This window comes from Chiroxiphia lanceolata, chromosome 3 (genome assembly GCF_009829145.1).
Source record: "Chiroxiphia lanceolata isolate bChiLan1 chromosome 3, bChiLan1.pri, whole genome shotgun sequence".
NCBI classification, from domain to species: domain Eukaryota; kingdom Metazoa; phylum Chordata; class Aves; order Passeriformes; family Pipridae; genus Chiroxiphia; species Chiroxiphia lanceolata.
Window position 1 is genome coordinate 60,551,462 of NC_045639.1, and position 25,310 is coordinate 60,576,771.

General features: G+C 41.3%; 1 protein-coding gene across 23 annotated transcripts in view; it reads left to right on the top strand.

Moving 5' to 3' along the window:
* Positions 1-4,407: 4,407 nt before the first annotated feature.
* The window catches only part of EPB41L2 (erythrocyte membrane protein band 4.1 like 2), a 114,273-nt gene continuing 93,370 nt past the window's right edge, over positions 4,408-25,310 (top strand). For 17 of the 23 annotated variants that reach the window (XM_032681326.1, XM_032681332.1, XM_032681327.1 and 14 more), the window contains exons 1-2: positions 5,306-5,408; positions 9,112-9,193. The gene's annotated coding sequence lies outside the window, so the exon portion shown is untranslated. Of the gene's footprint in view, positions 4,428-5,171; positions 5,191-5,305; positions 5,409-6,229; positions 6,300-9,111; positions 9,194-25,310 lie in introns of those variants that run through there. The other 6 variants (XM_032681328.1, XM_032681334.1, XM_032681335.1 and 3 more) reach the window with 6 other exon arrangements.

Consider the following 25,310-nt stretch of genomic DNA (forward strand, 5'->3'; position numbering starts at 1 on the left):
ATTTATTTTCTTTCTTTAAGGTCTTTCATCCTCCACACAATAATGTTTCAACTACATTTCTTTAGACATAACTGATTTTGAGCCCTAGTTGGCCTGCCAGGTTGGATCTTTCCATCTGTTGTGGATATTTGCTCTACGAACAAAATCTAGGTCTTCAGCAACACTTGCCACTTCCCCATGCCAATATTTGTTATCCGCTTCACTACCCAGTCGGTAGCAGTGCCAAGCAGCAATATCAAGAGAACACAGGCTTTTTACATCAGCAATCACTTTGAACTACTAGTTGTCTTTTGCTGTTTGGTGGAATTTATGTTGTGGCTTGACACTTAACAACAACACAGAATCAAACAAATGGGGAATCTGAAGACAAAAGACAAGTATAACCTATGGATATCCATTTCATGATGAACATGGTGTATTCTCCATGTGGTTTTTTCCTCCTGCCCACTTAACTCTGGCTGAATAAAGAATTTAAATTCACTGTGTTTATCTTACATCACATACCGCTAATCTTCTGGATTTTTTGTTATTTTGTGTTTTGCCTTTAACACTCCAAACTCTACAACTTCTATTGCTATAAAAGGCACAAAGGCCCTTAAGGTGTACCTTTTCTTCCAGAGATAAAAACAAGGTTCTTTTCTTTAATAGTATGGTCTGACAATGCTCATCTACAGAGGCAACGTGTCCTAACTTGAGGACAGCCCTCAAGCCAGTGTAGCAGTAACCAAGAAGAATCTTAGCAATTCAGAAGATGTAGTCACAGGAAAGAGTCCTTTAACCAGTAGCGTCTGCAAGATCAGAATCCTAGTAGTTCCAAACTCCTACAATTACGTTTATCAGCTTATAATCACCATATAGGAGCTGTCAGAGTGGGATTGCTGCATTTGTCCTCCCTGTCAGCACCACAGCTGGGGTGTGAGAAAACTCATGCCTTCTCACTGCAGCAATATAACTTGTCTCTTGTTTTTGACTGTCTGATGTGTGAAAACCTGGGGCCAAAGGGAATCCACTGTGCTGTTATACTGCCAGAAGCAAAAAGCAGAATCACACATTAAAAAGTACCCAGTTGGAAGGGGCATTCCTCAACCAGCAATCAAATGTAGTAGCAACATCCACTCCTGCGATGCCAAAGGGTACCTTTCACATTACTTCACTCGTGGGCATAAGTCCTGTAACCTCGAGCTCCAGACGCTGCATACAAATCATAGTACTTTGTGAGCACATGAAATCTTCAGTGCCAACAGATTGAAAATATTGTCTGTGATGAGTGTCTTCATCAATTATGCAGTTTTATCACAGTAAAATTGCAGGTACAATGAGCTTCTTTTTCTAGTGCATATTTTTATGCTTGGCACATTTTCTATTAATTATGGAAGATATTTTCAGGCACTAATCCAATGCCTTGGACCCTTGCTGAATGCCAGTAGACTTACCAGGAAACTAACCTCTGGGCAAAAAAGAAAATACATTTCCTTTACACAAAACAGCCTTTTAGAAGCTTATTCCCCTCTGTAAGAAAACTTTATGGAAGAAGGAGGGAGGGATAGACTCTTTCAGGACCAGCTTCCAGCCCTCTCAGGAATTTACCCATTAAAACCCAAAATGATGGTGCTGCATAACAAAAGTCAAAGCCACTAAATATAAATAACTGAGTATAACTAAAGGAGATATATTATTGTACTAGTAATAGATTATGCGGTTTTATTGAGTTTACTTCAGCCATTTCTGGGATCTTTTTTCCTTCATTTTTTCTTCAAAATCTTTAAAATGAAGACATCCTTACATACAAGAAGGCAGTATAAATATTTTTCCTTATGCCTTTTCTGTTAACCTCAAATAGCTTATAATTAGAAATGGATATTTTTTTCCTTATTTTCTTTTGTAACAGACACTGTCCGTGGCTGTGCCATCAGGTTAATGTGGAGACTGCAGAATGAACATTATAAAGGTGTCATTTAGGTAAAGCCAAGAAGCCAACTGGTGCAAGAGTTGTGCAAAGAGCCATTTTGACTACAGATTTACTTACAGCTCCAATGCTGCAGTCTTTCTATCTGTTAAACAGTGCGTTGGTTGTATCAGCACTTTCAAGAAATTTTGCATATTGAGTGCAACAACAGATTGGTAACAGTTCTTTTCACTGTGGCACCTACACAAAATTTACATATAAACGCAGAAGAGTGGAAAGGGGATGGAGAAAAGTATTTGAAACTACATTAATGGCTTTTCTTTAGTGCTAGTGCAGCAGCAGTACATCTCCCAAAAATGTTGTTGTTTGTTCCACCTGAACATGAGGAAGAAGCTCTTTACTATGAGGGTGGTTGTGGAGTTTCCCTCACTGTGGAGATATTCAAGAAATGTCCTGTGCAATGTGCTCTAGCATAACCCTGCTTGAGCAGGGAGGTTGGACCAGATGACCCACTCTGGTCCCTTCCAACCTTACCCTTTCTGTGATTCTGTGAAAACTACACAACTATGAAAATCACCACCTGATGTGCTACAGACAAAATGACAGAGACTTTATTTGGCCACCCATATGTTTCATTACTTTGCTTAAGAAATTGTCTATATCCTTCTCCTCTTTATGACGTTTGTCTCACAATAAAAAGAGTTAAGAAAAAACACACACCAAAAAATGCATTACATTTTATATTGTTTAAAGAAAATCAACATAGATTTTTAATTCAATGAAATTGCCAGACTATTTATTTTTCCAGAACCTCTCTGGGAAGCACCTCTAACTGGGATCCTGAGCAGAGGAGTTCAAGTCTTGTTGAGGAAAGAGGAAAAAAGAAGTGGTTTCTTTGAGGTCTTCCTGAATGTCCTTATCTAGGGAAATTTCATTACAGGCATTTCCACTGATTTTAGCAACACTGGGAACCTTATTGAAGACAAGATTGCTGCAGATGCAGCTGGTTTTAGTACTGCATCAATTAAACTTGCTCAGGCCAATGGTATAAAATACTGGCAGCCACACAAGTACTAGCAATAATAAAAAGCAGTTTGGATGGTGCAAACTCAGGTTGCCTCAGAAAGCAGCAGAGATCAAGTGTCCTGTTGCACCTGTAAATTAAGCCTTTTATAGGTCATAGTTACTGGTTGTAGGCAGGCATGTGAAGCTGCTATATTATTGTCTCGAGAAACTGGCACATGCTCTGCTATCGTTCCTTAATGCTTAGTGATATTAAAGCATCTGAGGAATGAACCAGAAAATATCAGACACAGAGTTTTAGAGTCCGTTCTGCATACAGAGAGCACCTAGAGGTAAAACCCCAACCCAGTAGTGCCGTGGTAATTGTAGCATCTGCTACATTGAAGAGAAAAACACAGCGACTCTTTTTCCTGAAAAAGAAAAATGATACTCCATCTCCTCTTTGAGTCAAAGGCTTTTTTAATGCTGTTTTTGAACGTGGAGCAAGAGATACTAAAAATAATTCATCAGCTTTATTTAAATTATGCAATATAATACATAAAACATGAAGATTACAACATCAAGCAATATAGCTGGTACAAATTAAAACCGCTTGTGCACATGCATTATAATTCCTTCTTTAATTACTGGTCCCTACTCTCTTTCAGTGGACACAGAATGAACAATGCAGAATTAGGCACAGATATCTAATACTGCTTGCTCTCTATTCATTGCCGGCTCATTGCTTCTCTGTGTGCTTACATTAATTTCCTTTAACAGCACTCCTATGAGCTGCACGGTTGTTTTTACTTCTGAAGCACCAAGATTGAAGAAAAAAATATTAATCAGTGTCAAACAGGACTTAATTTCTCAATCTTACACATTATGAAATACCAGAATATTCACGGTCTACTGCCTGTTGACTTCATTTTCACTGGTAAGCTACTCTTAATGAAATCTCAGCATTTTAAGATTGGCATTGTGAAAACACATCCCTCAATCTCTTCACAAAAATCAGATTAAAGCTATGTGGCACAAGGCATCACGCAGAAAATTTTGATAAAGAAAATGTAATATCTTACAGTTTCTTCAGAATTCTGTGAAGAACAGTCAGCAGCCTCAGTCGTGATCCTGCTCCCCCACTTCTAATTTTCCTAGAAATTACACAAGGATTACATATAAAATTTCATATTTTACAGCACAGCTCTGCTCCAAAGTAGAAAAATCTATTCTGTGCACTACAAAAAAGGAGTGGCCTGGTACACATGTGAGGGTAAGGTGACAACTCTATGGTTAATTTTAGGTTATAATGCACAAAAGGGATGAACTTGTACAGGTAACACAAACTGCGTGCTGGATTTTGCAGAATCAGTATGACTGCATGTAGTGTAAATAATTTTCTGTTTCCACGGCACTCCCAGGGCCTGTAGCCTGTGCAGCACAGCACTTGCCTCCATCAGGTTTTCCATATCCAGGCCTTTCAGCAGTCAGCATCCACACAGGCATCCAAAAACCTTAGGTAAGTGGACGATCATCAGGAAATCCAGGTTGTAAGGAGGTCTCTACCTTAACCTGCTGCCCAACAGCAAGACCAGCTGCGTGGTCAGACCAGGTTGCTCAGGACTGTGTCTGCTTGGGAGCAGGAATCCCCCAGGAGTCCGCTCCCACAGCCCAGCTGTCTTCAGCATGAAAAACCTTTTCCTTACATTCAGCGCCAACCTCTCAGTGCGCCTCACGCCCCGTTGTCCCTCAGCAGCACAGGGAAGCCCCTGGCTGCCACTTCTCGACCACCTCCCCACGGGTGCTGATCCCAGCCCCGACGTCCCCTCTCGCCGCACGGGGCGGGCGCTCCGGCCCGGCCGCCCCGGGGACCCCGAGGGCTCCCTGCGCTGTGTCTGTGCCCACTGCGCGCGGGTGGCCGGCTGGACGCGGCACCTGCCGAGGGCTGCGGCGACCCGGGAGGGTTCACGGCCTCGCCTCCCCGCGCGCACAGCCCGCGGAGCCGCAGGAGCTCGTTCCGTATGGAGACACCGCTGGGACAGGCGCCGCGGGACAGGGAGAGCGGCACCGCAACGTGCGCACGGCCAGTGCCCTGCTCGGATTCGCCCGGGGCCGTGACTAGCCAGCGGCGCTCCCGGGCAGGCGTCTCCCCGGTGCGGTGCCCGCGCTCCGGCGACGCTCCCGGACTCCATCCCGGCCCCGAGCTCCAACTGCACCCCCGACGGGCAGCGGCCGTTGGACACGGCCCAGGAACGGCGGGCGGGGGCGCAGCGCTCGCTCCGGTGATTGACGGCTGCGGCAGCCAATGGCGGCGGACGTGGAGCGGGGGCGGGGCCGGCGCGGCCCGGGCGGGCAGGCGGCGGGGGCGGGACGCGAGGGCGGGCGGGGCGCGGATTGGATGGAGGGCGGGGCCGGCGGGGTTTTCTCCCGGGCTGGGCTGACGGCGGTGGCTGGGGTTTGTGGAGTGTGTGGCGCCGCGGCTGCTGCGTGCGGGTGGCAGGTACCGGGGGAGCGGGAGGGGTCCCACGGGAGCGCGGCTTACGCGGGCGGCGGGGAGTGGGGGGCCGGGCAGCTGTAGCGCTGCGGGGGGCCGGCCGTGTGACGGGGGGCCGCTCTGCCCCGCATCCGTCGGCGTTTTCCCTAGTCCGCTCCGTTTGCTGCGGGATGCGGAGGCCGCGGGGGGAGGCAGGGCCGGGTGATCGGGCAGCGCTGCCCCCTCCCTCCTTCCTTCCCTCCCGGCCCCGAGCGGCGGCTGGGCGGGCGGGCGGGCGGTGGGGGGCTGTCAGCGCCAGGGCCGGCAGGGGGCGGCAGCGGCCCCGAGGACGCGCGGCCGGGGGCGAGCGGCTCCGGGCGGCTCCGGCCGCAGCCCCTCCGGCCCGGGTGGGCAGGGGCTCGTTGTGCGGGGGCTGGCTCCTCCCTGCCTCCTTCCTCGGAGCCTCGGGCGCGGGTTCCAGCGGGGCGAGCCGTGCGGGGCCGCTGCTCGCCGCTCGGTTCCGAGCCTCCCTCGCGGGGCGGGCGCCGCGGGCGGTGCGTGCCCGACGCCGCCGGGGATCCGCAGCTCGCGGCGCCCCGGCTGGGGCTGCGCAGGATCCCGCGGCCGTCACCGCCTCTGTCGCGCTCTTGGATCCTGGCCTGGGGCCAGAAAGAAAGGGTTGTTTTTCCCCGAAAACCTGTCCCAATGGCCATCGGTGGCTCTCCCCCACCCGTTGTGTGAATACTGCATGACGAGAGACGGTTTCCTATTCTTTTTTCCTCCCGGAGCACCACTCCTCGTTCTGATAACTTCATCTGTTTGCATCTTGGGCTGTTCCTCTCCTTCAGCTGTAAGTGAGCAACTGCAGAAAAATGAGCTAGATAGGACCCTGCTCTGAAGCTGTTTATCATTAATTAGGTAGGGGGATGAAATCGAGGAAGATTTTACATTCCTAATTTCCCTTCTCTTCAGGGTTAGGATGATTCTACAGTTGTTTTTCTCTTGTATGTTCTGTATCTCCTGTTTTAAAGTAATGTAGACATCCTCTCAAGATGTGACAACCCGGCCTCTGAGCATTATGCACTGGGATATTTTTTAAAAAATGATATGTTATTTATAAATTTAGGTCCAAAGTTCTTTTCCTATTGTTCTTTTGTAAGGCTTTGATTACAGTACTGTGAAGTCTGAATCGTCTCAAAAGAGCTATTGACACTGCGGTAACTTATTTCAGTGCAGCATATTTCCACAGGTGAAGATCCCACTGAGTTGAAGTTCAGCCCTTTTGATATTAATAGTACTGTGCATGTGTGTGTATGGCTAGAATGGACTTAAAGGAGGTTACTTTGTGAATGATTGCTGATTGACATAAAGGGAGTTGGTTTGAGGGTTTGTCACCTTAATGATTATGCTTTCCACCTTCTGAATTAAATCACTGCCAGAGAACAAGAAATAACAAGTAGAGTAAACTTAGATTAAGATACTTTGATACCAGTAATAAGTAGCAAGCAGTTCAACTGTTATGTTTTTTACTTCTTGTAAAGCTGTCCAAGACCCATTTTCAATTAAAATCATATAATCTGTATTTTTTTTAAGCACATGTAGTGCTTTGCTTAGTTTTACAGCCTCATTTTCTGTCTGCTAGCATGGGTGCTTCCAGAGTGTTAGTGAAATGCAACAGGCATGGTTCTACAAGACTTAGCCTTCAGCAAATTCTCATAAACTTGTGTTTTTCCAGTCCTGCAGAGGTTGAAATGAGAAAGTACTTCTTTAATAGAGACTATGTAAAAGAAAAGCTGCATCCTTCAGTGTCATTTTTCGAACAGCAGAAAAATTCAGTCGCTAAGTTGCAGAGCCAATCAAGTTATAGAACAGACCACTTTTTGTGGCACTCTGGGTTATGCAGGAGCAGCCCTGGAAGGGTATTAAGCAAAAGTGTCCGCTTCAGCTGCTACTGTCCTCCCTTCCAACAAGTTTCTGTTTCTGCTTGCCATGATGTTTTCTGTCTGATGTTGACCTCTGTGGTGGGAAGCTGAGCTGCTGTCTCTTTCTTAAATTGAAACATTCTGCTGACTTTGATTACCTTTGGGCTCAGAATATGATCTTCCTTTCTGTGTTTTCAGAGGTTATGGGTGTCAGAGTTTCTGTCAACCATTTGTACCTGTGGCAGATGAGCTTGTGTTGTAAAAATATAATTTAAAATGGCCTGGACAAGACTTTCAAAAATACACATGTTCTGTCTGCACATGTGTTGAAAGTGGAGAAGGAGGGTTCAGACTTCTTAACACCCAGGGCCATGTGGACTAAAGTGCCAGGCTTCATTTGTTGGGAAATAGACCTTTTGTTCCACTTCTAATTTGATAATTTGCCAACAACTGCAGTCAATTAATCAAAAACTTTTAGCTTTATTATCACTTTTTGGTATAATTTGAAGAGTTGTTGATGTCTCAGCGGGGTTTTGGTGACAACACTGAAGAGCTCTCATTTAGAAAGGGTGTAACCTGACGAGTAATTGGATTACTTATTGTATTAAATACGATGTGAATCACTTTGTGAGTGTGGATTTAGGCAAAATATTCATTTTTTTTTTCATGAGTCCAGCTCCTGAGTCACATGTTTAAGGATGAGGAATGTGGGCCATAGGTGGAGAATGAGAGTGTTCTGCAAAGTAAAGACATTTAGAGAAGCTACTGAGGGTTGTGATGAATAATAATTTGGACATAGGTTCTCTTTAAAGTGATGTTCAAAAATCAAACTAGGTATATAAATGACATTTTTTACCTTGTCATATGTTTTAAATCTTTCTGTAGTTGGTGCTTTTGGGATTCCTTTTTGAATTCTCTGTTCACTTTCGGCATTAATCTGAGAAGCATGTTTTACTACAAAAGATAGATCTATTTAAGGAGTAAAAAAAGGAGGGAACAAAAACAAAATTATGATAGATGTACATGTAACATGGACAATAGCAAATAATAGTGGCTATGAAAGGATTCAGTGGCAGGAAAAGGATCTAAATGGTTTACATTTTTAATAGTTATGTCTGTAATGTGTAGTGTTACTCTATTGAAAGAGGAAGTTTTCTGCATTTTAGTTTACCATGTATAAATTTCAGCAGGTTAAAAGTAATTTTACTGAAGGTTGTAGTACACAGCATATTTGCCTTAGAGATTTCTAAAGCAAGGTTGAATGCTTTCTTGAGAAAGATGTACTAATTCAAACGGTGGCTTCTTTCTGGAACTGATCTTAAGTAAGGGGTAGTGAGAAGAGGGAAGGTGGACTGTCTTCCTCATTGCAGGAAAATTAACCCAAAAAAAAGCAGTGTTGAAAAACTGTTCATTGTATACCCACACAATGGCTGAACACAAGAAAGAGGATAGAAACAAGAAAAGTGAATGTGGGAGTGTGTGATTGTGTTATAGCTTGCGTTATACAAGAAATCAAACGGCATCTTAAGGGGTTATTTCTGGCCTTCTACTTTGAAAGAAAAGACTCTTCTTGAGTTTAAGAGTGTTCAACTTTATAATAAACTGCCAGACTTCTATTTTTTAAAAGGACAGAATTAAAGTGCAGGTTAAAAGATTGTGTGGGGTTTTTTTCTCTTCCTATTTATGCGGATGTTCACATTTTGGTAATGTTTATCATTTAAGCACAGTTAATTTCACTAATCTGGTTTTTTTTAACTCGGTTGGTGGGATAATTTTTTGGTGTAATTTATTGAATTTATCTCTTATAGATAAAGAAGATATTGTACTGTTATCCAGGTGTCATAGTTGATTGAATTCTACAAGACTTCAAGACTTCCACTGGAGTGGAAGGTAATTTGTCAACTATTTTTTATATATCAGAAGTTTCACTATAGGAATTTATTAAATAGGCAAAATTCCTTGTTCTGTTTCACTTATTTTTGCTGTTGATGTGATAAGTTTACATGGTTTAAGTTGTCAGTTTTGTGATATTATATAGGAAAGAACATATTGATGATATAGTAAATATTTTGACTTTTACTTAAGAAGTTTGTGATATAAACTCTTCTGTGAAAGTAATTTTACCGGTAACTTGTTTCCTCCATAGACTTCACCTTGTCTTTGAGTGCTTTGTAAAGATTTACAGAGGAAGTGAAGGCCATATCAACAGAATATTTATTAATTACTGTTGGGTAATCCAAAAATAGCCATTCTGTTTGGTTAGTGAAATGAGGAAAGTATGTGCCATATATGGTATGAAACTATAGACTTGCATGTACTGCAAGTGGGACAGCTCAGCAAGAATGCAGGCTTGTTTATTTTAACAGACTTGGGGAGAAAAAAGTAGTTTCTGTTGCAGTAGTGTCTGATGTTTTAGTGGCACTACACGAACACTTCATTACAGCAGCTCTGCAAGTTGGTCTCAAAGGAGAATGTTAGATGCCAACTGTTTACACTGCACATCACAACTCCTTTGATGGCATAATGTTTCATGACCAGACTCAAATATGAGATGCTTTGAAGGCCTGAATTTGGTGAAGTTGGCCTCTAGTATAAAAACTGATGATCTCTGCAGATTCTCAGAAGCATATAGTAGTATTTTGCTTGCTTTTTGTTTCTTTGGTTGGTTGGATATGTTTTTTTTCCTTAAAGGAGATAAGGTACTACTATTGTTCACCGATGTAGTGCTTTTTGCAGGAAGATCCTCTCTTTAATACTGACAACTTCTTTGTCAGTGTCTAAGGAGTTAACTGGGTGTTCTACTTGATCTTGTGTCTACCACGGTACTGTGTTCATATTTGTCTGTCTTGGTTTCTCCTCCCTGTGTTCTTTCTGAAGTGTGTGATATGGCCTGTCTTTTAGCTTACCTTGCTGTTACTAAGTGATGCAACCTGTATGCTCTCTCTGGTCATTTTTAGAAGATTTTGGCATTGAATAGTAAAATAAGGTTAGCTAAGGACAGTTTGAAGAGAACTATGGATTGCTTTGGTCCACTAGGTTTGAATCTTCTCTTTTGCTTCTAACATTGTCTATGTGGTTTTCTGTTTGCAAAGCAGTAGTTCTAGAGAAGTGTTCCATAGGAAAAGATGTTCAGTAGCCAAAAAAATAAAAATAGATTCAAAAAAAGAACTGTGGACTCTGAAAGATCAGTTTCATCTTAAATTGCTTGCATTGATGACAAAGTCAAGTTTAACTAAATATTTATTGTTGAAATTACTCTCTAATTAGTAGTGTTGTACAGCTAAATGTAACACCAGACTTTACTGTAAATTACTGCTATCCCATTACTGTGGCTTGAGAAGTATAGACTATAACTGTGGTATTCTTTTTAGTGGCCTGGATAAGAATTTGACTACAATGTTTAAAGAACGTAGAATGTTATTAAAAGTACAAAAAAACTTCAGTATGTATTTAAAATGCATGATGTGCTCTCTTACCACAATGGAAAAGTGGAACAGCTTTTTCTAATCTGAAATATTCAGTTATCCTGTAGATGGAATTTAAAGTATATATTCTTACTGCAAGTTTTTTAGGCAGACCTTTAAATTCTGGTTGACTCAGCATATATACTCTTACTTCTGAAAATCAAACAAAAATTAAAATCTTATGATAAAAATACGTGCTTGGGTTTCACATTTGTTGAAACAATGTTATTGCTTCACGTTGCTCACAGAAGACAGGATTCCTCAATAAAATAATTCAGAATATACTAAGTATGTCCTGCAGACTTCTTTGAACATTTCAACTTTGGATCTGAAAGTTCTTGTTAAATTTCCAAATACAGTGATTTGTGCTTTGTAGACACTATTTGTACATGATTTATTTGCTGTTTCCTCAGCTGAGAGAAGCTGTTTTATCCTGTTTGGTTTACTTCTTTTGAAGTTTTGGAGTACTTAAAAGCTGTACTTAAATAATCCTGTAAATGCTGCTGTTTCATCATCAAACAATTAAAGAAATGTGGCCTGTATATCATTGATCTTCTTGTAGAGGACTGGCTCCTTTTTCTTGTATGGCTTTTTTGTGTACTTTGTCTGGTAGGGTACTGCATTATGGGACCACAAATCTGAAGCAAACCCAGTGTCTGGAGGAAAAGAGGTGGTGGGAGGGCAGGGTGGAGAACCCACAACTAGAAACAAGGAATATTGTAGCATTAAATTCATACTTCAGTCTCTGTTTGGTCTTAAGGATGCCTTGTCCCTTCTATAGCCAGCACTTATGTATTGAAGTAATCCTTGACAAGAGGTTATCTTACATAATGGTTGCAGGCAGCTGCTTGGATCGAGGTTGGGATTGCTACATACCAATGTTACTACTCCTTTATAAATCCCAATTGTAAGTGATTTTGGTATTAAACCTGTTTTGGACCTGTAATTATCTCATTAATTAACTTAATCTGTTGGGTATTTGGCCTCACTTTTGCAGAGTGTTTTCTTGACTCTATGTCTGCTCAAGGATGTCTTAGAGAAAGCAATTAATGAAATCTGTGCCCTTACATATTTATTTCTTCCTTCCCCACCCCTCCCCAGCTCTTGAGTATGATACTTGCTTATAATGTGAGACCACTGTAACTTTTTGCAAGTATGTTGAGATATTTTCATTCTGAAGGGTAAGATGTTTCTGAAGCCTGAAATCACTGTTCTGTTTTTTTTTCTACTGAATTGAATTAAAAGATAAATGAAATACATAGCATATTAAAACATTACTTTTTTTTGTCACTGTTGAATTGACAAAATTGTTGAATTGTCCCAGTGACATTTCAGAAAGTAAGAATGTTATTTAAGTTTCATGGCATAACTGCAGAGTAATAACTTACTGTAGAGACCAAATAGATGAGATATTTGGGGGGGGGGGGGAAGTTTACACTGTTACCAGAACATTATTCTTGTACTGCAGCAGAAATTTAGCTATATATAAGTGAAGTTGGGAATATTTCAACCCTATGTTGTAGGTCAGAAAATTCTTAGAGAAAAGGTACCTTTTTCATAAAAACACTCTGTAAAATGAGCTCTACTTCCAGAGAGATCTGTATTTAAAAACCTGTTCTAAGGAAAAATGAAGTCTTGCTACAGAATGCAGTAATAAATGATAGTGTTCTGACTTAGGTAGAATGCCAGGGTGATGTAGTCAAATCTAGTTTTAAGGAACCATATATATACCAAATTGCTGCTCCCTTTACCCTCCCCCCCATATGCCCACTGGTTTTAGCAAATTTAGTATGAGATACATGACCCTAAGTTCTTTCATCCTTGGACCATTACAAGCTCAGTAACTGAAACAGAATATTTGCAGTCTTAACTAGAGATTGGGTATTAAATGTGAGACAGTTTTCCCTGGAGGAAAGGTTGGTGCAGTTTTAGCACTGATATGAAGATGATGCTAGAAGCTGCTTTACTTCTTGTCTCTTTGTGTTCTGGATGTCTGTTTCTTGTGTTTCAAAAAGCATAATGAAGCTTTATAAAAATACCCATATGCTAGCTGAAGTATATTTTATCTGTGCTGAATTGTTTGGAAATGTAAATAATTTAACCATATCTTGAGGAATCATGAGATTTGAAATAGTGGGCTAAGAATTAAGAGTTCGATTTACTGTCTGCAAATGGATTTTTAAAAGCTAGTGTGAAAAATGCAAAACATGCTCCCTATATATATATTGCTTTGATAAAAATGCAACTTATTTGCATTTTTCAGACCTTTTGTTCAGTTTTCCCTGATTTTTAATTTTTTCTTCATTTTCTAAAGTTACATTCCAGAGAAACTGGTTGGTTTATCATAAAATTACCCAGTGGTTGATGCTGGTTTAGAGTATGTCATGTCTTGGATAAAGGGTGAGACGTGTGCTCTATGTAGCAGTGTTAAAACTTTGGAGTGGGACTAGATGAAAACAGTTTTTATTGGATGAACTATTTAGTCACTGATTTTCTGGCTTAAGACATCTTGGATCCATAAACTGTTGAATGATGTAGGAAGATTAATTTGCCTGGTAAAGTTATTTGCAGAAAAAAAAAGGAAAAAAAGCTAGTATGTTATAGCTTAAGTGTTAATCTGATTGAAGTCAAAATCAGCCTGCTTTGTTCTTTTACTACTGTATGATCTTGGCTTGCTTGTAACATACTAAAAAAATCTGTAGGTTCTTTCTGTTCAAAAGCTCACAATGTTTTTGTTTTACTCATTTTAAAAACAAGTCAGTTTTCCTTTAATTGGTTTTGTTAAATGTTTTAAGACTTGTAGAAAAATCTGTTAACGTAACTACTTCAAGTGTTAATTTTCAAATTCTAAATGGGTTTTCGTGTTGTATTGTTCCCAAGGTTAACAACCGCATATGATGCTTGCTAGAAGGCTCAGCATATAAGCAATTAAATTAACAGGACAAGACTAAACAAATGATTTTTGTATTCTGTGACTATTTTCAGACCTTTGGTTATGTCAAGAAGGTAAAAGCATAAGCATTTAGTTTGGAAGAGTGTGGTTTTTCTCTGGCTGATTTGTTTTGGGTGTTTGGTGGTTTTTTTGTTTTTTTTTTTTTACCTTCCTGACTGAAACTTTGTTTCAGATAACTGGGGCAGTATGTCTGTACGTGTGTCTTGGTAAACTGATCATGAGGGTAGCAACTCAAAGGAAATAAAGGCCATATTATCAGATGTTGTATTCAATGTAACTTTATTTATTGCTTAAAAAAAACCAAAACAGCAAACCAAGCCCAAACAAAACAAAGGCTATAGATCTGTTGGCACAATAGAGTTAAGTTATGAGTACTGCTGTTCCTGGCAATAGGTTTCTAGGAGATACCTCAAGATTTAAAAGCATTCCCCAAGAACAGTAAGTGTCAGGATGTTGTTGCAGACTTGAGAAAATGCGAAATAAAAAAATTGTCAGTTAGGTGTAGGGCAAACAAGCTTCCTGCAGTTTGGAGTGAAAAAGAGCATAAGGAAAGTTGATTGAGGTATTGTATCTTTTGTATTGTCTCTTTTGTGGGTCATTGTTAGGAGGGATTATTAACTAAGGCTTTTATTTAAGAACTTTAAAGGTAGACTGGTCGACATGAAAATGCTGTTGATAAAAACTTCTTATACATGAAATATAAAGTTTGTTTGTTTCTTTTTTACTTTATATGTTCATGTTGGAGGTGAATTCTTTGCCTTTGTTGGTGTTATGGGTAAACTACTTTCCTGTTTTGTGTTTTATTGCAACAAATTGTCTCAGTAAAGTTGTGACTCAAACACTTTAACCTCTCTATTCTTTGTTTTACCCTCCACTATCAAAAGGGGACAGCTTTAGTAATCTCAACTTGCCCTACTGTTTGGGGTTTTTTTTGTTTTTTCTTTTAAACGAGCACAGTGACAGACTTTTATAGCCAACTTCTCTACCTGGGCAGTGATGTCTTGCCACAGTTCAGCTGCTCAGATGGGCTACTTCTGCACTGCCAATTGGTCTTTTCCATTAGTCTAGCCACCCCCACAGACCAGTGACTACCATCCATCAGTCAGTGTAGAGATAGAACACTGGCCATTTCTCTTGTTCAGTGATACTTAAAGCCGGCTGGATGGTTTTCAGTTCTGCAGCTTGACTTGATCCACTCTATCCCTCAATAGCTTCTGTGACTTGCTGCATAGGACTCCATAGGACAGCTTTCCATTTTCAGTGTATCCCTACAATATGGCAGGAATCATCAGTGAAGAGTGTGTCACTTTTCATTTTCTGGTAACTGGTTATATGATGGGGCGTCCTCAGCATATGTCACCTTCTCCTCCTCTAATCATGATAATCTGAAATTTTCACCTTCAGGCCAGTTCATGATGACTTCCAAGATCCCTGGGCAATTGGGATTTGCTATTTGAGCTTGCTGTGTGATCAGTGTGACCCACTTATTCCCCAGAGCATGAGTGGCATGATATGTAGAAGGGACTTTCCCTTTGAACATCCAGCTCAACACTGGCGGTAAGGGTGCCAGGAGGAGCTGTGCTTCGGTGCCAGTCCCTTCTGAAGCAGTTCAAACACCCTCATAAACTGCCAGGATCTCTCGGTTGGAGTGTAGCAGGCCTCAGATCCTTTGTATCCCTGACTCCAGAACCCCAGGTGTCATCCTCGAGTCTCCTCAGGTACTTTTTGCCAGAGGCTCTGGGAAAGTCCATTCTCCCTGACTGTGGTGCACAGTACGTTTTTCACATCTTGTCCTGTCCTGACTGGCCCAAGGGCTGAATAATCTCCTGTTAATTTGTTCAAAAGCTTGTGGTTGTTCAGGACCCCACTTAAAAGTGTTCTTCTGGGTCACTTGATAGAGAGGGTTTACAATCTGACTAATCTAGAATATTCATATTCCAGAAACCCACAGCCGCTAGGAAAGCCTGTGTTTCTTTTTTGCTGGTTGGTGGGGACACAGCTGCTATTTTGTTCATCACATCTATTGGAATCTGACAATGTCCATTTGGCCACTGTAATCCTAAAAACTGAATTTCCTGGGCAGGTCCCTTGACCTTACTTTGCTTTAGATAAAACCAGCATTCAGAAGAATGTGGATTATCTTTTCCCCTTTGTCAAAAATCATCACTGTTGCCCCACATGGTGATGTCATAAATGTACTTCAAGTATTCTGGATTCTCACCCTTTTCCTGTGCAGTCTGGATCAGTCCCTGGCAAACAGGGGACTGTGTTTCTGCCCATGGGGGCAGTCGGTTCCAGATGTACTAGGTGTCTCTTCAAGTAAAAGCAAACTGTGGCCTGTACTCTGCTAACAAAGGAATAGAGAAAAATGCACTGGCAATATCAATGGTGGCACCTCTTGGCTGCTTTGGGCTCCACTACTGAATCTCCAGCATGTCCAGCACAGCAGCACTCAGTGCTGGGGTGATTTAGTTCAGGCCACGATGGTCCACTGTCAATTTCCACTTCCACTGGACTTACATACTGGCCGTATAGGACTACTAAAGGGTGAGCGAGTCTTGCTGGCTGGCCAGTTCACAAATCATCTCATGGATGGCGTCATGGAGTCCCAGCTGGTGCGGTATTGCTGGCAGTGCACTGTTGAGGTAGCAGTCAGTACCTGTTGTTCTTCAACCCTCAGCAGTCCCACAGCAGAAGGGTCCTCTGAGAGACCGGGCAATGTATTCAACTAACTTGCTCTCTCTTTGCAGCAGCTATCCCCAAAGCCAACGATGCCCTTTTGGGTCCCTGAAATACCCTTTCCGGAGGTAATCTATGCCAAGGATGCATGGGGCTTCTGGGTCAGTCATAATGGGGTGTTTCTACCATTTGCTCCCAGTCAGGCTCACTTCAGCTTCCAGTACAGTCAGCTGTTGGGATCCCCGTGTCACCCCAGAAATAGAGATACCATGGGGTTCTGCCCCTACATACCTTGATGGCATCAGGGTACATTGTGTGCCAGTGTCAACTAAAGCCTTATACTGTTGTGGATCTGATGTGCCAGGCCATTGGATCCACATAGTCCAGTAGATCCAACTGTCCCCTTCTTCCACCTTACTGGAGGCAGGGGCCCTCTAGTTCTGGTCATAGTATTTGTTGCTCACTTGTAAATATGAACTGGAGGTCCCCTCAAGAGGATCAGAAGTAACATCAGGGAGCTGGGTTGTTTAGCCTGGAAGAGTCTGAGGGGAGACCTCATCACTCTCTACAACTACCTGAAAGAAGGTTGTAGCCTCCTGGTGGGTGTTGGTCTCTTCTCCCAGGCAGCTATCAGTAAGATAAGATGCCATGGTGTTAAGCTGTGCCAGGGGAGGTTTAGGTTAGATATTAGGAAGAAATTCTTTACAGAGAGGATAATCAGGCACTGGAATGGGCTGCCCATGGAAGTGGTGGATTCTGTGTCCCTGGAGGTTTTTAAGATGGGACTGATGTGGCACTTAGTGCCATGGTCTAGTAACCACGGTGGTAGTGGATCAAGGGTTGGACTTGATGATCTCAGAGGTCTTTTACAAGCCAGCTGATTCTATGATTCTGTGATCAGCCCTTCTATTCTGTCTAAGGACCTGCTCACTGGAAACTGGAGTGGCATTTGTCCTTGAAGAATTTCCTGTGGTGTTTTTTCTTCCTCTCAACTCATGTACCCATGCTGCTAGGGCAGAACTGGATTTTCCATCCCACTTCCTCATACCTTCTCTGTGGTCATGCAAGTGAAACCACCACTGGTTACCCTCTGGTGTGCACCCTCTCTCTTGAGCGAGGGGCTCTTGCTCCCAATAGCAGAGACTCTGATTTGTACTGGTGGGGCACAGGACATTTCCTCTCTGTCTTGCTTGAGTCTTTCGAATTTGTCTGCAGTCTTGGACAGTCTTTCCATGGACAAGGCACAGGTTGGTAGAAAGGGAAAACTAGGATCTTCATATTGCTGGAGTTGGATAATCACCTGAAGCACTGTTTGTTCTCCTTCTTTCATTGACATCAATGCCAATGAGTTGGCATACGATGATGGCGCATTCTGTACAAGCTTCCACTATCTTAAGGTGGAGGGTTTCTTGTTGCTTCCTGTGAAAGTGATCACATTGAGGCTTTTTGCTGAAATTAAAGCAGTCACCTCAGAATTCTTTCTTTAAAAATAGGCAACATAACTATTGCTGCAACGAGATAACCTAAATATAGACCTTACATCAACATGATTGGAACATAAGGACTCCTCTGTAGAATCACTCAAAGCTGAATGTGCTCCCGTATTCAGTCAGTGCTTCTGACCTTTTGTATTGAAAACAGCTATTGCTCCTTTCACCCCCTAGACTGAGAGAGATGCCTCATTAGCTATTAAGAGATATCTTTCTTTACATGAAAAACCTTTTAATTTACTGACCTGTCTTTGTACTTGAAAAGCACTGCCATAGGCTACACTTACTTTTCAAGAGTATGCAGTCATTCACATGACAACACTGCCTTTGCTGGTGCCCTGAAGGGCTGATAATTCTGCAGAGGGCTAAAATACTATGCAAGAGTTTTACTGGTAATTCAGTGCTTTACAGCCAAGTGAGTGTACTGTATTCAGTTTTCCATTTTGATCCACTGATTTGATTGTAGTTGCTTTTTTGAATCATTTGTGTGGTTTGTTGTTTTGCTACTCTTCTTCAAAACGCACTTGTGAATTTTAGTGTAGAAGTTTCGCAGAACTGAACAGAAAGATCAAACTCTTAGCTTGCTGCTGCATGTGGAGAAGTGATAGCAAGGGAGGAGTCACTAACGCATGTGGAGTGCATAGGTGCAAGATCCTGGACTTTGACTTCTACTACCTTTCCATTTCTGATTACTATGTAAAGGGGGCTTAACTTTTGTGGTGAGAAGTAAGATAAAAGGAGGAATCTAAAGTTACCTCTTTTTTTCCCTAGGTAACCTATGTTTTTTGTTCTGCAGTCTTTTGTACCCTGTTAACATAAGTTGTACTTATTTCACCTGAGGGGTAAATGCTGCTAGTCTTTTTCCCTAGTAGCTAGTGGGCTTTGTGGCTGTTTTTTGAGCATCATAGTGCAAATGGTGATATTCAAAGGTCTGACTAGGAGCTAGTTCCTGAATTGCGTAAAGTACAGAAAGTGAGAAGTAATCAGACTTGCAGTCTGATGTAATGCAATGACACTGCATTATTGTGGTTTTGTGCTCACAAGACATTTGAGTCAGCATAGCAATGTATGATCAGTAAAATCAACTTTGTTTCCTGTGGGTGGTTTTGTGTCCTCTTAATGCAGAAGATTTTGACTTAAACATTTAACTTGCTCTATAAAGTTAAAATATTTCTAAAATGTCTTTACTGATTGTTGTTGCCGTTGACTTAATACTCCTGTTTTTCTTACGTGTTCTTTATTTTGTAGAACTAATATCTTTTGGTTATGATACTGTCACTACCTACAGTAATACCATATTTTTAAACTCCTAGTTCTCGGTTAAAGAAGTTCTTGCATCAAAATGGTTGTAGTGGTTTTCTAAAATCAGTACCGGCAGTTCGCACAAGGAAGGGCACTGAAATAAAGTGGTTGATAGGCAGGTGGAAAATACCTTTTTGAGAGAATTTAATATAGTGAAAATAATGATTTTTTTTTTTTTTACCCCAAAAATGTAAAGATGGACGCATTGAGATTTCTGAATGTTTTATAATTTTCTTTTTGGTGGTTTTATGACTGTATTATTTGTGTTCTGTAGCTTATATAAGCATTAGAAGACTAGAGTGTTGTTAAGTATGAGGTATCTCCTGACCTTTCTGAAAAGGTTGAGATGTAATTCTGAGAGTTCTAAATCAGATCTGCTGAGTTCTTGGAATAAGATTCCAAAGACCCTTCACTTTTTTCTCTTCCCCATAGAGTTTGAAAAATATTGTAGTTTGATTTATATTTTTTTCTCCCAAGTCAAGAAACTTAATTAAGCAGCATAAACTCTACAAAGCCTGCAAATGAATTTCTCTGATGTATTTTGTGATAGAGACTTCTAACATAGCCTACTGAACTTGGTATGCTCTTCAAAAGATTATTATATGGGAGTTGATTCCATATAGTCAGTTCCCTGGGTTACAATGAAGTGCTTTATATATTGTTTATTTGTGAAGACGTGTCTAAGCTGTCATTGCAACTTTGAAGTTCTTCATTATTGAGTTATTGAGTTGTTCATTATTGAGTCCATCATCAGCAAATTTGCTGATGACACCAAATTGGGAGGGAGTGTCGACCTGCTGGAAGGCAGGAGGGATCTACAGAGGGATCTGGATAGACTTGAGAGATGGGCTGATTCCAATGGGATGAAGTTCACTAAAGCCAAGTGCCGGGTCCTGCACTTTGGCCACAACAACCCCCTGCAGCACTACAGGCTGGGCACAGAGTGGCTGGAAAGCAACCAGGCAGAAAGGGACCTGGGGGTGCTAATTGACAGGAAGCTCAACATGAGCCAACAGTGTGCCGAGGTGGCCAAGAAGGCCAATGGGATCTTGTCCTGTATCAAAAATAGCGTGGCCAGCAGGACCAGGGAAGTGATCCTTCCCCTGTATTCCGCGTTGGTGAGGCCACACCTTGAGTATTGTGTTCAGTTCTGGGCCCCTCAGTTCAGAAAGGATATTGAGGTGCTAGAGCGGGTCCAGAGAAGAGCAACAAGGCTGGTGAAGGGACTGGAGCATAAGTCCTATGGGGAGAGGCTGAGGGAGCTGGAGTTGTTTAGCCTGGAGAACAGGAGGTTCAGAGGTGACCTCATCACCGTCTATAACTACCTGAAGGGAAGTTCTAACCAGGTGGGGGTTGGTCTCTTCTCTCAGGCACTCAGCAATAGGACAAGGGGGCACAGGCTTAAGCTCCACCAAGGGAAATTTAAGTTGGATATCAGGAGAATATTCTTTATGGAGAGAGTAATCAGGCATTGGAATGGGCTGCCCAGAGGGGTGGTGGATTCACCATCCCTGGAGATTTTTAAACGCAGATTGGACGTGGCGTTGAGTGCCATGATCTAGTAAATGGACTGGATTTGGACCAAGGGTTGGACTCGATCTCGGAGGTCTTTTCCAACCCAATCGATTCTATGATTCTATGATTAGCGCTCATATTGGCAGTAGATGGACTACCCAGCTGTGAGTGAAGGTTTTTATGTAGGATGTGACACTTCTGTTTCTATGTATAGTGGATGTGTTCTTTGCTTCCAGTCTTAAGAGTTCGCTATGCCCAGTAAACTGCAACAAGTTCTCTCCTGTTGTGACAGGACTACAGAAATGAGTTATTTGTAATCTGAAGAATGGCTGCTGCCAAAATTTCAGGATGACTATCCGAAGTATTATGTTCTTAGATTTGTCAGCGGCAACAGTTGAGGTACATTGATAATCAGTGTGAGCTGACTCAGTTTGAATACTTGCAAAATCAGCGTACATATTTGACCAAAATTGTCAAACTAGCAGTTCAGGAGACACTTTTTTTTTTTAAAATCTGTATCATCCTCTTTGTGTTATTAGTTCATATAGCTGCAGCAGGCGCAGCTTTGCAGTTCTCCCTGTGCTTTTTTGGTCAGCTAACTGTCCACATGTTTGAGTTGCTGATTCCTTGGGTTAAAAGCACAAATTAGTTTGCATTCTGAGTATAATGGTTGTGGGTGGGGAGGAGACAGAATAAACCCAGAGTGCAAAACTCATGAGTCCTGTAAGCTGAAGAAACTGGATTTAGCGATGCCATCTATCTAATATCAACTGAAATTGGTTTATATTGCTGGATTTTCTTCTGCTAACTTATTTCAAAAACTTTCTAATAAATGTAGTGTGGTAAAAACAAGACACAAGGAGTAGAATTCTTAGGTAATAATCAGTGTTTCATGTATTTGAAATACCATCCCACTTATGTTCTTTCTCCTTTTTTGTCCCTTCATGCTCCACTATACAGTAAGAGTTACAAGTAGTAATATGGGAATGATGGCTTTAAACTGAAAGAGGATAGGTTTATATTAGATGTTAGGAAGAAATCCTTTACTGTGATGGTGATGAGGCACTGGAAGAGGTGCCTCTTACCCAAAGACATTGTGGATGCTCCATCCTTGGAAGTGTTCAAAGCCAGGTTGGATGCCCTGAGTGCCCTGGTCTAGTGAAAGGTGTCCCTAGCCCATGGCAAGGCTTTGGAACTAGATAATCTTTAAGGTTCCTTCCAAGCCAAATCATTCTGTGAATACTGAAATACTAGCCTCTCTTAGCTAGTGGTAACAAATACATTGTTGACCTTCTTGAAATGAATTCTAAGGAGGATTATGTATTTACTTTAAAGCATCAATCTTTCAGTATTGTAAACTAAGTTCTAGCAGAAGAACTCATGAGGCATCATCTTCTGTGACTTTTTCTTGCTCTGCTTTATAACAAAATGTCAACTTTTTTTTCCTATCACTAGTAAATGTTTGTCTTGTCTTTACCTCTTTTCTTTATTTTCTCAAGTACTTTTATTTTTTCAAGGATACATTATTCCCTAAATATACTTGATGCAGAACCATTCAAATATCACTAGGTAAGTGTGTATTTTGTCTGGCTGGTAAGTGCTGACTGTAAAGCTAGTAATGCAAATAGAACATGTTACTTATGGGTTTATACTAGACACTCTTCCACTATTTGGGATTTATTTCCCTCCAAACTGGCTTTGCTTGTCCTGTAGTAACTGACTAGTACTGAGACCCCTGGACTGCTACTAAATTTGGTTAAAATTGACCATTGAGCTTAAAACTTACTAGAGAATGATAACAAGCAGATAAACAGGCAGTATGATTGCATAGGTCTTATTTCTGTAGGAAACAAGGCTAACAGGTGTAATGTTTCAAACAGCATTCTTGTTGGAGTTCAAATAATATTTGTCAACCTGTTCCTAACACATCTGATGGTGGTTGGTATTTCTTGGTTTTGGTTTGATTAGGTTAATAGCTGCTTTGAGGTAGGAATTCTAGGTTTATTTTTGTGAAGTACTTGGCATTTGTCATAGGAGAACACAAAGGCACGCTTGTCTTAAGTTGACTTTCCTTTTTCTTCCTGCATGGCTTGGAGAACATGGTTAGTCATTTTATTTGTTCCCAGAGTTATAGAATTGTTGAGGTTGGAAGGGACCTGTGGAGATGGCTCAGTCCAATACCTTTTCCTGCACCATGCAGGGTCATAGAACCTTGTCTAGTCATGTTGAAATACTTCTGATGATGGAAATGTTTAACCCTTTTGCCTGTTTTTTACTTTAAGAACAGTTAATACTTTTGGTAACACTGAGTATTTGTAGACTGCCTTTTGCTGTCAGGCAAATCTTGCTGCTGTATAAACTCTGTTTATAGAGTCATAGAGTTGTTCAGGTTGGAGAAGACCTTTAAGATCATTGAATCCAACTGTTAGATTAACACTATGTCCACCACTAAACCATGTCCCCAGGTACCAGATCTGCAAGTCTTTTAAATACCTCCAAAGATGGTGACTCAACTACTTCACTGGGCAGCTTGTTTCAGTGCCTGGCCATCCCTTCAGTGAAGAAAGTTTTCCTTGTATACAATCTAAACCTCCCCCGGTGCAACTTGAGGCTGTTTTGCTCTTGTCCTATCACTTGTTGCTTGGGAGAAGACAGACATTTCACTTACAACCTTTGCTCTAAAAGTCATGTCAACTATTTTGCTCTGTCCTCTCTAAGCTTTTATGTTCACTCAGCTGAATATATCTTATTTAACAACTGAAATTTCTGTCAGCTTGTTGTGAGTAAAAGGTTTTATTTCCTCCTTTTTTACAAATAGAAAAAGATGTTAACTAGAAGGATTTTGCAAGTCAGGGAAAATACGGTCATGATTGTTACCTTAGTAACACTTAAGTCATTTGCTGGGTATCTCTCAGTACTTGGAAACTCTTCTCTGCTAGATGTAATTGACAACTGATTTCTTTTTTGAAAGCCTTATTATGAAGGCAAGAGTTTCCTTAAATGCATTAAGATTATTTTTGGCACAAGGTTTTAATGTAGCTATTAATACTTCCTTCATGTTGGTTCTTCAACAAGATCTTTTGGATGTATTGTTAGCTACCCTTAGTTTTTCCTTAACTCTTTTGAAACTCTACCTTTGGTTTGTGCAGTATTTTACTGATATCACTCGTGGTAATATACTAAATTAATTACTAAACGTTGCCATGCTACAGTAATGAAGTAAGCTTGAGTGGCTCGGCTCTGTGGCACTGTCTGTACTCGATTCCCTGACCCATGTATTTTGCTCTTCTTGCTGTGGCCTTTTTAAGCCTCAGAAGCTATCCCTTAACCTATATGTATCCTGTTATCTAATTAAAATGTCTTACATGGAAAGTTTTGTAGCAAACTTCCTTTCTCTCATTTTAAACAAGGACATGCCATGACTCAAGCGCAAAACCTGTAGTCCTTCACAGGTATTCCCTTTCTGTTTCCAACCAGGAGAGAACCTCCTAGTAGAGCATACTGTAGAGAGAGCCCAGCAATGACTGGGGCCATATCCTCCCACAAATCTAATCCTCCAACATGTTTTGCAGTGTTTCATGAGTAACAGGAGACAGAGACTGTTAGATTCCAAAACTTGTCTTGGTGATTGTCATCAGAGTTGCTAAGAAAATACTTGATGCTTGATCTTGATCAAATGAACCTGAGTATTCCAGGCAGAGAATTAACTGCCTGTCTTTTCAGTGTGGAAGCTATGCTGTTTCTTTTTCTCTGACCTTAAACACGTGGGAAAGAAGATTGTTTCTAAGTAAAGGGAAAAGGAAATTGTCTCATTTATTAAATCCTTTTCCTATCAGGAAGTATGCATCAGGATTATATGCTTGGCAAGCAAGAGTACATATTTTGGCACATACTTCTTTCTTTGTAACTTTAACAGCCTGCCAGCATTGCAGGCAATACTAGCAGCAGTCTGTGTCCCAGACAGTTTTGATTATAAATCCCAGTCTCTGCATCAGGACAGAAAGCTCTATGGGGATGAGTACTATTTAGTCTCTTTGGCTGCTTTTCCTTCCCTAGTGTACTGGGGAAAGAGAAGGTAAGGGATAGCTGGAGAAGGCAAGATTATGGTCATGCTTCTAGTTCATGCATCCTAGTTAAATACCCTGTGAATATTGTCTAAATTTGAGAACAGTTTAGGCTTGTTGTGATGGAACCAGTGGTCTGCAATCTAATTGTATCTGAAAGATCTCCTATAAACCATTGTTTGAGTGCACCAACCCCCAGAATTACAAACAGTGTTGCCCACACAGGCATTCCAGAAATTTTGGACTCTGTCTTTTCTTGCTTATCAAGTGTAGAGTTGATAGCTAAATATCTAAGTTCTGCTGGGGCCAAAGTGTCATGAATTTTAGTCCTTAGTCAGTAATCAGACCTGTATTACTAACTGTGCCATTTGAGGTGACAGTGGCTTCCCCATTTACAGTAGAACAGGGGGAAAAATAGTTGAGCATATTTGTTTTCTGTTAAGACTTTCTGTGAGTGTGATGACCATGCTGCTCGAATAACTTAGAGAGTAGATGCCCTTGCATGAGCAAGATTCGGAGGGGAAGACTGGATGCCCAGCT